Genomic DNA, 13,753 nt, shown 5'->3' on the forward strand with positions numbered 1-13,753 from the left:
TATCCTCACAGTATTCTTTTAAGTCAAGTAAGTCTTTTTTTTATCTCAGAAAACTGAACAAGCATTTTTTTTTTATTCTCACAATAGATTTTTGGGGAAAAAAAATGTCAAATTTTTTCTTAGTATTGCAACACCCTTTTTTTAAATTCTGAATTTATTCTCAAAATAATCAGATTTTTTTTTGCCTCCAAAGTGGAAAATTATGACCGTCACAGTTGACTAACGTTATTTTTTATTTAAAAAAAAAAAAAAAAAATTCAAATTGTACAAGCCCTTCTTTCTCATGCGATTATACCTTTTTTCCCCCTGTAATATTCTGACTATATTTTAACATTTCAACTTGTTTCTTGTAAAGTGCTGACTTAATTCTAACAATATATATATTTATTTCTCTCTTTTCAGAACATTCTGTTTTTACACCACCGGTCAAGAAATATTTAATCAGAGATGGTGTAGCAATTAGTTGCCAAATAGATGCAAATCACTAGGTAATAAATCCTTAGTTAACTTAGTTACGTGTTCGTTTTTTTATATTCATGAAGAAAGGGTCAAATAAAGACTCAACAACTAATCCGAGTTTAGTTGCAATATTTAGTTTGTTTGATTTCTGGAGTTAAGGAAATAGCACAAGTCAGATATCTCGGCGGCTCTTTTTTATCCTCACAAGGAACTGTACTCGAGCGAGTACAATCAAAAAAGTTGCACAGTCTAAAAATGCCGTCCTTACATATGTAGCCTTTCACTAGACAGGTTTTTCTGCTAAAGGTCATGTAGGTTGAAATCAGTCTTACTCACTCCCTCCCCTCGCACGGGGCCACGTCCAAGGGCAGGTCATCCCGAGGTTGGTTATCTTCTGGAAGTTGATCCCCGTTTGGTTCCATGGCTTATCCCAAGGCTCGACCTTCTCCTGCAATGTGGTCTGTGTGCCAGTGTGTGTGCTCTCTCATCTAATCCCAAATTGTTGCGTCTTTTACCATGTGTTTTTCAATGGTGTTGTCCTTGTGACTTTACCGGTGCCCAATTCGTTGTGTCTGTATTGCTACGGTCTATGTGACCAATGTGCTTTATCGCATTTGTTGTGTCTTGAGTATGTGTGTGCTGTAAATGTGAGTGAAGGTCATGAAAATACTATGCCTGTGTTTTGCAAGTGTGAATGCAATTCATGAAATATATGGAATTAAACACCTTTAGGCTCAGTAATATATGAATATCATATGTCAGAAAAATTATAACCAGTCAACACAATCACGTCTTTACTGTGCACGGTAATTCTAGTTTCTTTGATCAATGCTTTTCGTTTAATAAACGCTTAACATCTGTAGCAAATGTGCACCTGCTAATATTAATGATTGACATTCTGTCACGTAAATGCTAACGCTAAAACTATTAACATAATACAATCCTTCAATGGCTTTGTGTCCCGTATTTCTGATACTGATTCATTAAAAAAATATATTTATGAATATTGTTATTGAGATTTACATTTTTTTGCTTTCAAATGTTTCCCACAAAAGCTTGCGCAATACTAACGTATCATGCATTGTGATTTTGCTGATGTTTCTGAAAACAACTACCACCTGTTGCTGAACCTAACCCTTCATTCATTACTTCTATTATATTATCCTTTTTACTATTATCATGAAAACCATATGTGCTAAAAGAAAAGAAATCAAGTAGTGCAATATATTGATCTCAAAAAATGTACTTCCATCTTGGATTAAAACAAATAATAAAAAATTCCAGATAAAATTCTATTTTCTTTCGCACACTATAGTACTTTTATAATATTTTTTTGTAAAATTTTCCCTTCACAAAATGACCTGACTTAACTCTCAGAGTATTTAGATTTTTTTTTTAAAATAATTAAAAAAAAGTCATTTTATTTATATTTTGGTGGTGTAAAATCGGACAATTCTGACTTCATTCTCCCACACAAAGGCTGCTCTAATTTTTACCTGTCGGGGTAACTAAAATCCCATCTTGCCAAGGTTGATGCTAATTGCATTTTGACTGAAACATGCGCTCATGTAATGAATAAACCGAGCACTTATTTACAAATATTCTCTTTTAAGCTTGAAGAAGGCGAAAGACTCGCCGAAACAGGTCAGATAAAAAAATCTAACCTAAATGAAATTGTCTGCTATAAATGAACTGGTCAAATATAAATAATAATAAGAAGACAAAATGAACTTAATACAAAAAAGTCCTCATACATGTCCTGCACCACTTGAACATACTTCTCTGCTACTCCAGACTGCCTCCGACAGAACCACAGTTTCTCTCTGAGTACTCTGTCATAAGCTTTCTCCAGATCTACAAAGACACAATGCAGCTCCTTCTGACCTTCTCTGTACTTCTCTATCAGCATCCTCAAAGCAAATATTGCATCTGTTGTACTCTTTTTCCTCAGTCTAGTTTCCACCACTTGTTCCCACAGCTTCATTGTGTGGCTCATCAGCTTTATTCCTCTGTAGTTGCCACAACTCTGCACATCTCTCTTGTTCTTAAAAATGGGCACCAGCACACTTCTCCATTCCTCAGGCATCTTCTCACTTTCTAATATCTGGTTGAACAACCCAGTCAGAAATTCTGCTATCTCTCCTAGACACTTCCATACCTCCACAGGTATATCATCAGGGCCTTTCCGCTCTTCAATGCTCTTCTCACTTCATCCTGACTGATCTTTGCTACTCCCTGGTCCACAGCAGTCGGCTCTTCTTCTCTTCATTCTGTCTCATTTTCCTCATTCATCAACTCTTCAAAGTACTCTTTCCATCTTCCCATCACACTACTGGCATCTGTCAACACACTTCCATCCCTATCCTTTATGACCCTAACCTGCTGCACGTCCTTCCCCTCTCTGTCTCTCTGCCTTGCCAACCTGTATAGATCGGTCTCTCCCTCTTTACTGTCAAACCTCGCATACAAGTCATCGTAAGCCCCTTGTTTGGCCTTTGCCACTTCTACTTTTACCTTCCGTTGTATGTCCCTGTATTCCTGTCTACTTTCTTCTCTCCCTGTCTCACTTCTTCGTAGCAAACCTCTTTCTCTGGATCCATTTCTGCTCCTCCTCATTCCACCACTGAGTCTCCTTATCTCATTTCCTCCCAGATGACACACCAAGGACTTTCCTACCTGTCTCGTCTCCCTGATCACATTTGCTGAAGTTGTCCAGTCATCTGGAAGCCCCTCGTGACCATCAAGAGCCCGTCTCAACTCCTTCCTAAAGGTCATACAACACTCTTCCCTTTTCAACTTCCACCGTTTTGTCCTCTGCTCTGCCTTTGCCCTCTTTGTTGTTCTCACCACCAGAGTCATCCTACACACGACCATCCTATGCTGTCTGGCTACTCACTCACCTACCACTACTTTGCAGTCGCTGATCTCCTTCAGATTACACCGTCTACACAAGATGTAGTCTACCTGTGTACTTCTATCTCCACTCTTGTAGGTCACCCTATGTTCCTGCCTCTTCTGCAAGAAAGTATTCACAACAGCCATTTGCATCCTTTTTGCAAAGTCAACCACCATCTGTCCTTCAGCGTTCCACTCCTGGATACCAAACCTGCCCATCACCTCCTCATCACCACTGTTTCCTGCCCCAACATGTCCATTGAAGTCTGCTCCAATGACAACTCTCTCACTTCTAGGGATGCCCTGAATCATTTCATCAAGATCCACCCAGAAGTTCGCCTTCTCCTGCTCACAACCTACCTGTAGCGCATACCCACTAACAACATTGATCATCACATCTTCGATTCCTAGCTTCAGGCTCATCATTCTATCTGACATTCTTTTTACTTCCAGGACGTTCCTAACAAACTCCTCTTTCACAAACTCCTACTCCATTTCTCTTCCTGTCTATACCGTGATAGAACAACTTGAACCCTGCTCCTAAACTTCTAGCTTTGCTCCCTTTCCACCTGGTCTCCTGAATACACAGTATGTCCACTTTCCTCTTCTGCATCATGTCAACCAGCTCTCTACCTTTCCCCGTCATAGTTCCCACATTCAAAGTCCCTACTCTCAGTCCAAGTCCCTTTGTATTCCTCTTCTCTTTCTTCCTTCAAACACATCTTCCTCCTTGCCTTCTTCGACCAACAGTAGTCCAATTTCCACCAGCGCCCTGTAGGTCAGCAGCACCGATGATGGTCATTGTTAACCCGGGCCTCGACCGATCCGTTATGGGAGTCGTATATTTGATTCGCATGTTTGATTTCGCCAAAGTTTTACGTATGATGCCCTTCCTGACACAACCCTCTGTATTTATCCGGCCTTGGGACCGGCATATGAAGACACTGGCTTGTACCCCCTTACGGCTACATTAGATAGTCTACACACCACTCTTTGAAATCCTACGGTTTTTTTTTTTGTGATAAAATGAGAACTCAGTCACTGATAGTGTAGTGGTATTCTCGCCCGAGTTGTGTGCGGGCAGTTCCCACTAAGGTATGGTGTCTATGTCTCCTCTGTGCCTGGCTGGCGACCAGTTCAGGGTGTAGTGCGCCTTTCGCCTGTAGTCAGCTGGGATAGGCTCCAGCACCCTCCTGCGACCCTCTACAGAATAAGCGGTGTGGATAATGACATGACATGACAAAATGAGAACTCAAACTTATTCATTAATTCAAAACTTTATCCACCATTAATGTCCTCTATATATGCAGCTTACTGGAACGGCTGAACTTTATTTGGTGTTAACCAGAGGTAATTTAATTGATGGCAGTTGTGTGCTGACCCCCTACGAGTTTGATTGTGATTGGTTAATTTTGAACACAGCCACATGCCTCTCATAAGTGTGTGCGCACACGCAGGTAAGTGTAACACACCAACATCCCTGCTCAAATCACAAGAAGTAACTTGAAGTATTGATGTGATGAGAATTTAATTAGTGAGATGGCTGAGCTGAGGAGAAGCTGGCAGAAGAAAAGCAAGGATGCCAAAAAAAGCAGCGGAATCGAATCGCTGAGTCTTCTTGTAACGCTTTACTGGAAATTCTCATTTCTACCTTGGCCACTCCATACCGTCATCAACATTACATGTCAATCATTCTAAAAGTATAACACTGGTCCAGTGCTACATCTTTGGGTGTCCTAAGATGAAAAGTAAGATGGTGCCCCCCACACCAACCCGATACAACATTTCTTTTTCTGGTGGCCTGAAATCTTTTGTGAGTGTGTGTGGGGGTTGCATCTGACTGTTAAATGGATGCATGTATACAGGTACTGGTTCCCTGTTGAAAATGAAGTCAGTAATGTAATGAATGTATAATATTAATAATAATAATAAATATGAATAATATGAATGTAACTTGAATACATTTAATTACTTTTGGATTGCTCCAATAATACAAAAAAAAAAAACTCAAAACAAATCAACATGACTTATGGAATCAGTATGATTTATTTTTATATATATCTTTTTCCCATTTTATGGCTGTTCAATATGCATGGTTTTGGAATGCCGGAGAAAGCCTGAGCACCCACAATTCAAATCCAAAGCACAAGAAAAGTGAATGAGACAAACTACCACTTATGCACCACGCAGCAGAGGCAGACAGAGATAGGTAGAAAGATAACCTCTTGTGAGGGAAAGCGTATTTGGTAGCTTTATTAAGTTTTTCAAACCTTTCCGCATGACTAGTTTGTACATTTCTAAAAGCTAGAAAAGAGAAGTTACCTTAGCCTTGAGCTTGTGCACGCATGCCATGCGTACTCGATGATGTCACAAAGTGTCCCACGGGCAAGTTGGTGCCCCCTATGTATGATATTGCCCGACACACTGTGCTTGCTCTGCGTATATGAAGCGCCGGCACTGATATCACAATACGCTCAGACATTCTTTGTCTTCTGCAAAGAGCGACTGATATTTCGACCGCACTGAGAAGCTGAGATGAGCTGAGTCTTGAGTGCAGTATACAGAATCTGGCTAATACTGTACCCAGGTGGCCAAGTTGGGAATAGCAGTGAGCTGCACAACCGAAGGAGAAATTGTGACAAAAACCCTATTAATAGTTTTCAATTCAATTTCATAATGTCATTTGTGTATATTTTTATAAAGTATAAAATTATGCAGTGCTATTTTTTGGGGCCGGTGAGTTTGGAACAGATTAATAACAATTATAAAAACAAAACAAAAAAACATTGAAGCCACAAATGTTCTTAATGAATATAATCACATAAGTGGCGTACTGGGTTCACTCTGAGACCTGCTTGAGCTTGCTAAAGGGAAACTGAAATGCTTCAAAATACATTTTATTGCACCCTCACCAGCTTTTCTAGTGCTGTTCTGTTAAATTGGAAAAAGAGGAAGATTTTTTACCTGAACAGTGTTTCTGGGCTGATGTAGGGGATCACAGACGCCCACGGTTAAGCCTCGTGGGGGTTCATCATTTATGAGCTTTTGGTGAAACACAAACGGAACAGCAATTACCTGCAATACCTGCGACAAGATCCCCGTGGAAGGATGTCTAAAAAAAGAAACTTAATTTCTTTAATTGCGATGTCAGTGCAGGACTAAAAAATGCTCATTTACCGCTCCATCTCTTGCCCCAACACACGCACGCTCACATTCACTTAGTCAGTATTTGCATTTGCAGTTTACCCTTTTACCTCATTATGCTGTGGGTCAAATCCACATTGTAAAAACATATTTTCTAAATGTGGAAAAAATGGCCATGATATTTTCTTACAGCTTCACAATAGTACATATTCTCAGATTTATGTAGTCCTCCATGGAAGCAGACTGATGATTCTTGGTTTGAACCCAAATAAAAAAAAATTGCATTTTTTTTATAAAACAATGATCAAAAACGTTGCTGATTTTCTAATGTTGTGGAAAAATCCTTTACTGGATCCTAATTAATTGATGTTTGTACAATTTTAACATGCATTGTCAATTTGATTGAAGGTTTGAAGTGGAATTGGCGGCAAGGTGGGCGACTGGTCAGCACGATGGCCTCGCAGTGCAGAGGTCGTGGGTTCGATTCCGGCTCCGGCCTTCCTGTGTGGGGTTTGCATGTTCTCCCCGTGTCTGTGTGGGTTTCCTCCGGGTACTCCAGTTTCCTCACACATTCCAAAAACATTCATGGCAGGTTGATTGGACACTCAAAATTGATGCGGATGGTTGTTTGTCTTTGTGTGCCCTGCGATTGGCTGGCAACTAGTTCAGAGTGTACCCTGCCTACTGCCCGTTGACAGCTGGGATAAAAATAATTATGGTCATCAATAAAATAATGGACAGAGTAATCGATTATTTAAGTAACACTGGTCAACAGCAAATTTTAATTAGAGATGGCTTTATGCGTTCCTGAATGTGATTTTGAAGTGGATTTAAAAAAATGTCAGTATTTTCTCCAGCACATCAGGTTGCAGCACATTTTTTTGTTTTTAATTAACCTATCAAAGTTTCTGCAACACAGATTTTAACATGTTGTAATTTATAGCTATGACGTTTCAGAAAAAAAAATCCACTTGTTGCTGAACCTAAACCTTAATTCATAAATTGTCACATGGGGAGTGGGGTTTGGACCCAGAACCAGACAGGAGTGACGACGTAAAAGTCTTTATATACAAAAATTCCAAGTAATAACAAGCAGGCCTGGATTCAGAACGCAAAGCTTGTCGTACTGACGATGTGTCACTGAGTAACTCGATCTTAAATACTCCAAGCATCAAGCCTATATGACATCATAAAAGAACAGAGCATAGCAACTGTGTAGCAACAGATACATTAAGACATGTCACAACATAAATATCACTAAATATCTAAATCACTAAAAATCTAAAGCTTACACATTACATATTGTTGTCACTTTGTTACTTCATTATCATTATTAAAACCTGACCTGCTGGAGGGAAAAAAGGGCAGATTGGGAATCAGCTCAAAACATTTATCGGGAAAATTTGCACCTCTGATTAAAACATTTAGTAAAAATTTGTTGACCAGTGGAATTGTTTGTTGCACCCATAGAGTCAACATGAACACAGAATATGCAAGTGCCCGGAAAACAGTCAGTTTGTGAGTGCTTGCGGGCCACACACACACACACACAGACGAGAGAACATCAATCTCCGCCCAAATGATTTGCTGACTGCATGAAAGCACTCTCATCTGTCTTGTGCTGTTTATTGAAGGGAAAGTGGTTGAATTTAGCACAGCCGTGTGTCCTTGTCCGCACCGGAGGCGATACGACAAAAAAAACAAACAAAAAAACAATTGCAGGCTAAGCCATATTTGGAATAAATAAATAAATAAATAAATCACTAGAATCATTACTTTTGCGCATAGCACCAGAGAGAGCGGAGGGGGGTCTGAATTGTGTTAGTTCGGTGGGATTTAGATTAAAAACATGAGGGTCAAGAAATTGCTGACTTTGCATCTTGACAAACACGACACAGTGAACCCTCGCTCTATCACGGTTCTGCAGAATTTTGTTCCCCATGTGTTTTTACAGTAGAGTGAACCACCACTACTTGACCCGCGAGTACTGAAAATCCATGTCTGATTGATGCCCATTGCAGATGCATTGAAGAAATAAATACTACTAATAACATAATAGTGTATTGAAGAGCATAAATCATTATCAAACATGTGCGCTGACAACATCCTGCCTTGACTGTGCAGAACAAAAAGAGGGGCGTCACTGCCAACTCTGTGTGAAAGAAGCTGGTGACCTCAGGTTTGATAAGTGACAGGCCGGGTTAAGCAGGCTGAATTCCCTCCTGATTGGTGTTAGCTAAAGAAAACAAAAGTGCCCGGGTGAGGTCAGAGCCACCACTGACGAGCTAATGCATGTGGCGTCGCCCCCGCCGTAATCCAAATTCACCAGGCAAAGGTTATGGCCTCAGCTCTCCAGACTGTTTAACATTCAGCTTGGATGCAACATTATAAGCTTCTGCACCCTTGCATTTTTGCAATTACTATTCAACAAGAAATGAAGGCTTGCAATGTCAACTGAAGTGAAAAATGATTAAATGTGGCATCAACAGCCGCCTTGAGTTTAGACAACTATAGTTTGCTCAAAACAAACATTTTTCTGTCTACCCAGTAGACTCATTTGGACAAATTCCCAAGTGAAAATTTGTTGAAGTGAAAATAATTTACTCAAAAATGATTGCATCAAAACTGTTCAATATTGGCCATAGGTCCTTGAAATTTTTATCGGTATAGACAATAATTTGCTGAAATCATGGAAGGTTTTTCACCAATTCTACCAAGTTGGGCTCAATCGGACAAATCCCAGAATAGTAGTTCATTGGCGTTGAAGGAATTCATCCAAAATTTGGCCATTAGTCCTTGAGACTTGTACATGCAATGTGATTGGATTAAAAAAAAATTGAATCCACATATACTGGAAGCAGTGCAGGCAAGAGAACAATTTCAAGGAACGCATAAAGTATTGTAATTTAGGCTGTGATAGTAGGTCAGTTCTCCAACCTTTATTAATGTTTATACCAAACTGTAACAGCATTTTAAACACCTTTCCGACAGTGCCGATAAAAACTGAGAATTATTCTCTTTGTATGGAGCAGGGATGCCAAGATTATTGAACTAATCACGACGACGTTGACGATCCAAATCTACAACAGTTGATTTAAATAGTCGATGAGTCGTTTATTTATATACCGTATTTTCACAACCATAAGGCGCACTTCTAATTCTGACGTTTTCTCAAAGATGGGGCGCCTTATAATGCGGAACACCGTACGTGTGGAGCAAGTTCCAAATATGCACATGTGTGACTTTCATTAGATTCACTTGATTGACTGGGTCCATTATACAGAGTGTTCAGCATCAAAGGTTTGATACTTCACCGACACTTTTAAACAGTCTCTTACTACCCTCTGTTGGTCACTGTTTGAAAAAAAAGAAAAGCAAAGAAAACAAAACAAAAACAGATACTTCCCAAAGCACACCACTTGCCATCTCTCTAACCAGCCATCTGAGTGGCTGAGGTTGAGGCTCTCACAGAATGCTTGCACCATTTGGAATATGAATGACATGAGAGATAAATGTTTTGTGTTAGTATTATTTCTTTGTTCCTTTTTTTGGTTTTCATCATTTGCTACTATGCTGTTCAGTTGCTGTGGTGGGATGGTTTTGGGGAGCGGCACGGTGGATTGGTTAGCACGATTGCCTCACTGTGCAGAGGTCGTGGGTTCGACTCGGCTCCGGCCTTCCTGTGTTTAGTTGGCCGGTTCTCCCCATACCTGCGTAGGTTTCCTCTGGGTAATCCGGTTTCCTCCGGTGTTCCAAAAACAAGCATGGCAGGTCGATTGAACACTCTAAATTGCCCCTAGGTATGAGTGTGAGCCCGGATGGTTGTTTGTCTCTATGTGCCTTAGGATTGGCTGGCAACCAGTTGAGGGGGTACCCCTCCCTACTACCCGAAGACAGCTGGGATAGGCTCCAGCACCCCCCATGACCCTCGTGAGGAGAAGCGGTACAGATAATGGATTGATGGATGGATGCATGCTAAGCCAAGGTAAGTTTTGACAAGCCTGCACCCTTTAATGCGGTGCGTCTTATGGTCGTAAAAATACAGTCATTTTGTAGTGTTAGTGCAACTCTGCACTGTGAATAGTTTTGGTCCCATTTTGAAATGCACTAAACAATATACAATTACAAAAAAATTAAGGCCACAATATTGCCTTCAATTTAAACATCATTTATAAACATCTCAGAAATGCCGGTAAAAGCTGCAAATGTGAATCAAAGTTGAATGTTGTATCATTTTACTAATTTTCACATGCCTCAAAGAAGTCAAGTTGTAAAATGCTTGTAACATGCAGCAATTTACATCTGATCTGATTAGTTGACTAATCGCGACTCTTGTTGGCGATTAGTCGACAAGCAAAATAATAGTTTGAGGCTGCCCTAAGGAGCTTTCATGTCAGATGTCACAGGATGGGATGGTGCTAGCTCCCTAATGTTGAGGGCCGTGAGTGTATGCGTATATTTAAATATATCTTTCAACTACATCCCTCAAATTAGCAGCATAATTGGGGGGGTAATGTTTTTCTTTGGCGGACGCCGACCGTTCCAGCAGCCGACCGCATCCTGCGAGGCATCCTTCCAAATCGTTCACGGGCAACTCTCACTGTGTTCCATTTAACCGCGTTCTGTGTTCACTCTCTGCCGATAATGTACACTGTGGCAATGAGGGCCGGCGCAGACAACCGGTAGGATTATAATCCCCGTGGGCGTCATTTAACGCGCTGTTTCACAGCGAACCGTAGGCCGAGATGACGGCAAGACTTTACAGCTTTGTTGAATATGTGACAACGGTGTCGTTGGCTGTTAGTTAAAAGAGGAAGGGATGTCGTAAAAAAAAAAGAAAAAAGGAGGCTGTTTTCATGCCTCTATTGAGGCTGGGGAAGACGCCAGGCCAAGCAAGCAATTGTCTCCTTGCCCATAAACAGCACAAGTTGACACTTTAATTGATGGGAGGAAATAGAAAACATATTTTAAGGTTAATATACAAGCCCATTGGTGGTTATGGCAGGAGTCCAGATTGAAATGTCAACAAGAGAGGTGGACCCAAAAGCTTCTTACGCTGCACATTTTTAGTGTCTTTTGAAGATGTGCCTGTGATGACTGAAAAAAATGAAGAAGCTTTTTCTTTTTTCCGATTTGGCATAGCAATTCAGTACAAGTAAAAAAATAACAAGTAAGGTAGATTTGGACACTACTTCAACCTTGGTTTGGAGGTGGAAAAATAAATCCTACTTGGTTCTTCGTTGTTATTCTACTACACGTTTCCTTGAACCATCCTGTCCCAAAGTGTCAGTTATTTAATATAACAGTGTGCGTATTAGGGCCGCAACTAATGATTTTTATTTAATAGACAATAAATCTGTAAATTTTTTTGTTCAATTAATACAATACAATTTTATTTATACAGCGCATTTCACAAAAGCTGGAACTATAACTATGCGCTTTCCATATGCCGTCATATAAATTAGCAGCATTACAACACAAATTAAAACACATGCACAATAGACTAACATTCTCATGTTGAGTCGAAAGCTAAAGAATAAAAATGTGACTTCAAAGTAACAAATTGTAAAAAAATAACAAATTTCCTTCCCTTTAATAAAAAACTGTAAATTATTAATTTGGCAAAAAACGCGAAAACAAATTGATTACAAGTCAGTATTTTTTCCTGTAACGTCATAAAATAGGCAAAAATGTTGATCGTCAAAACAACAAAACAGTGTCCGAAAATGTTCATTGATCAAGGATTAATCGACCATCAAAATTGCTGTCGATTAATTGTTGCAACTCTCATTACATACATACACACACATGCGAGCACGCACAAACACACACACACATATACGTATGAAATGTACAATTAGGCTCATGAGTTTTTATACTGCATGTTGCTGAATCGTTTGTGTTCAATGTGTTGTTTGAAGGGTTCAAATACCGCAACATACTGCAGATGCTAATTAGCTTACAATTACAACCCTTTATTTAGGCAGTTGTTTGATTGTTAGCCATCAGCAGGTCTTTAGTAAATGTTGTTTACGCTGCCTTTTTGTCTTCATCCAGTTCACATCGTCATAAAATCTAACTGCTAACACAGAGTCTTCAAAGACAAAAAGGTCAGTGAGTGGTCGACTTCATTAGCGTTCACTCACATAGGCTTCCAACTGTTAAATCTGCTACATGTCCGTGCATTGATTTCCATGACTCCTGTCACACAGCGAGCAAGTGAGCTGGTGCTGGACTCCTCTCATCCGCTATCGCACTAGTTTCATGCTCCTGCATAATCGTCTGCAGTATTCCACTGAGGAGACAGTGCAAAACAGCCAAGCTTTTAATGGTCGGGTGGCCAGTAGCTTAAGGATCACTGGACCAAGATGGGCTACTAATTTTACATACTGCTTGTAAAAAAAAGTCCATTAGGTGTACTTTTTCGGGATAGGCATATTAATTGTTTAATTAATCATCAATGATAGATTAATTGTGTCTTGAAGAAATGTGTCAAAACAGGATATACTACTTGGCTATAGCCAGCAGGGGTGCTGCTGATGTCTCCATTCTTAACTGTTAGTCTGCTGTCTGAAGATTCTGTTTTATGTAATCAGGACTTTAAAACATTCGGAGAGATTCTTCTTTTATGTTAAAAATTAAAAATTACAATAATTTGTTTCCTCATTGTCAATCAAGGAAATGTAAAAATGCCAATCTCTAGTACTTAGCGTTCTAAAATATTGTGATGTATGGAGACGGAATTTTTAAATTGATATTTATTCAGCCGTCATATAAATTTAGCAAAAAAGTGTAGCTGGTTGCAAAGTCACAATCGGATTCGACAGGTTAGCAAATAAGAGGCTAACGGTATACACAAGCTCGCAAAATTAACAGTATGCATTAAAACACATCTGCTTTTGTTGCTTTCATAAAGACTGGGACTCTTTCTTACCTGATTTATAAATGAAAAAGAAATGTCATTGTGTGTGTGTTTGTGTGTGAGATAAGTGTTTGGATATGGGGCCAATGTTATACCGTATATTTATTTACAACATTTGAAAAAGTTTTTTAGAGGCTTATTTCAAGTAAACAACCTGTCCCTATGTGTGATTGTGAGCACGGATGGTTGTTTGTCTTTGTGCGCCCTGTGATTGGCTTGCAACCAGTTCAGGGTTAAAGGATAATGTAAATGGCAGTCAATTTAAAACTGAACAAAGGTTGGACTGCTCGGAGCCACTTTTGTGATCCTGGCATGGAAGTCCATTGTTTCAGA

The 13,753-nt window shown here is 39.7% G+C and overlaps 1 pseudogene; it reads left to right on the forward strand.

Annotated features, from left to right (window-relative positions):
* The first annotated feature begins 3,111 nt into the window (after window positions 1–3,111).
* Window positions 3,112–3,720, forward strand: LOC148331875 (uncharacterized; annotated as a pseudogene).
* Window positions 3,721–13,753: the final 10,033 nt, after the last annotated feature.

Source organism: Idiotropiscis lumnitzeri, chromosome 8 (genome assembly GCF_059441095.1).
Source record: "Idiotropiscis lumnitzeri isolate Australia: NSW breed Sydney's pygmy pipehorse chromosome 8, RoL_Ilum_1.0, whole genome shotgun sequence".
Classification (NCBI taxonomy): Eukaryota; Metazoa; Chordata; class Actinopteri; order Syngnathiformes; family Syngnathidae; genus Idiotropiscis; species Idiotropiscis lumnitzeri.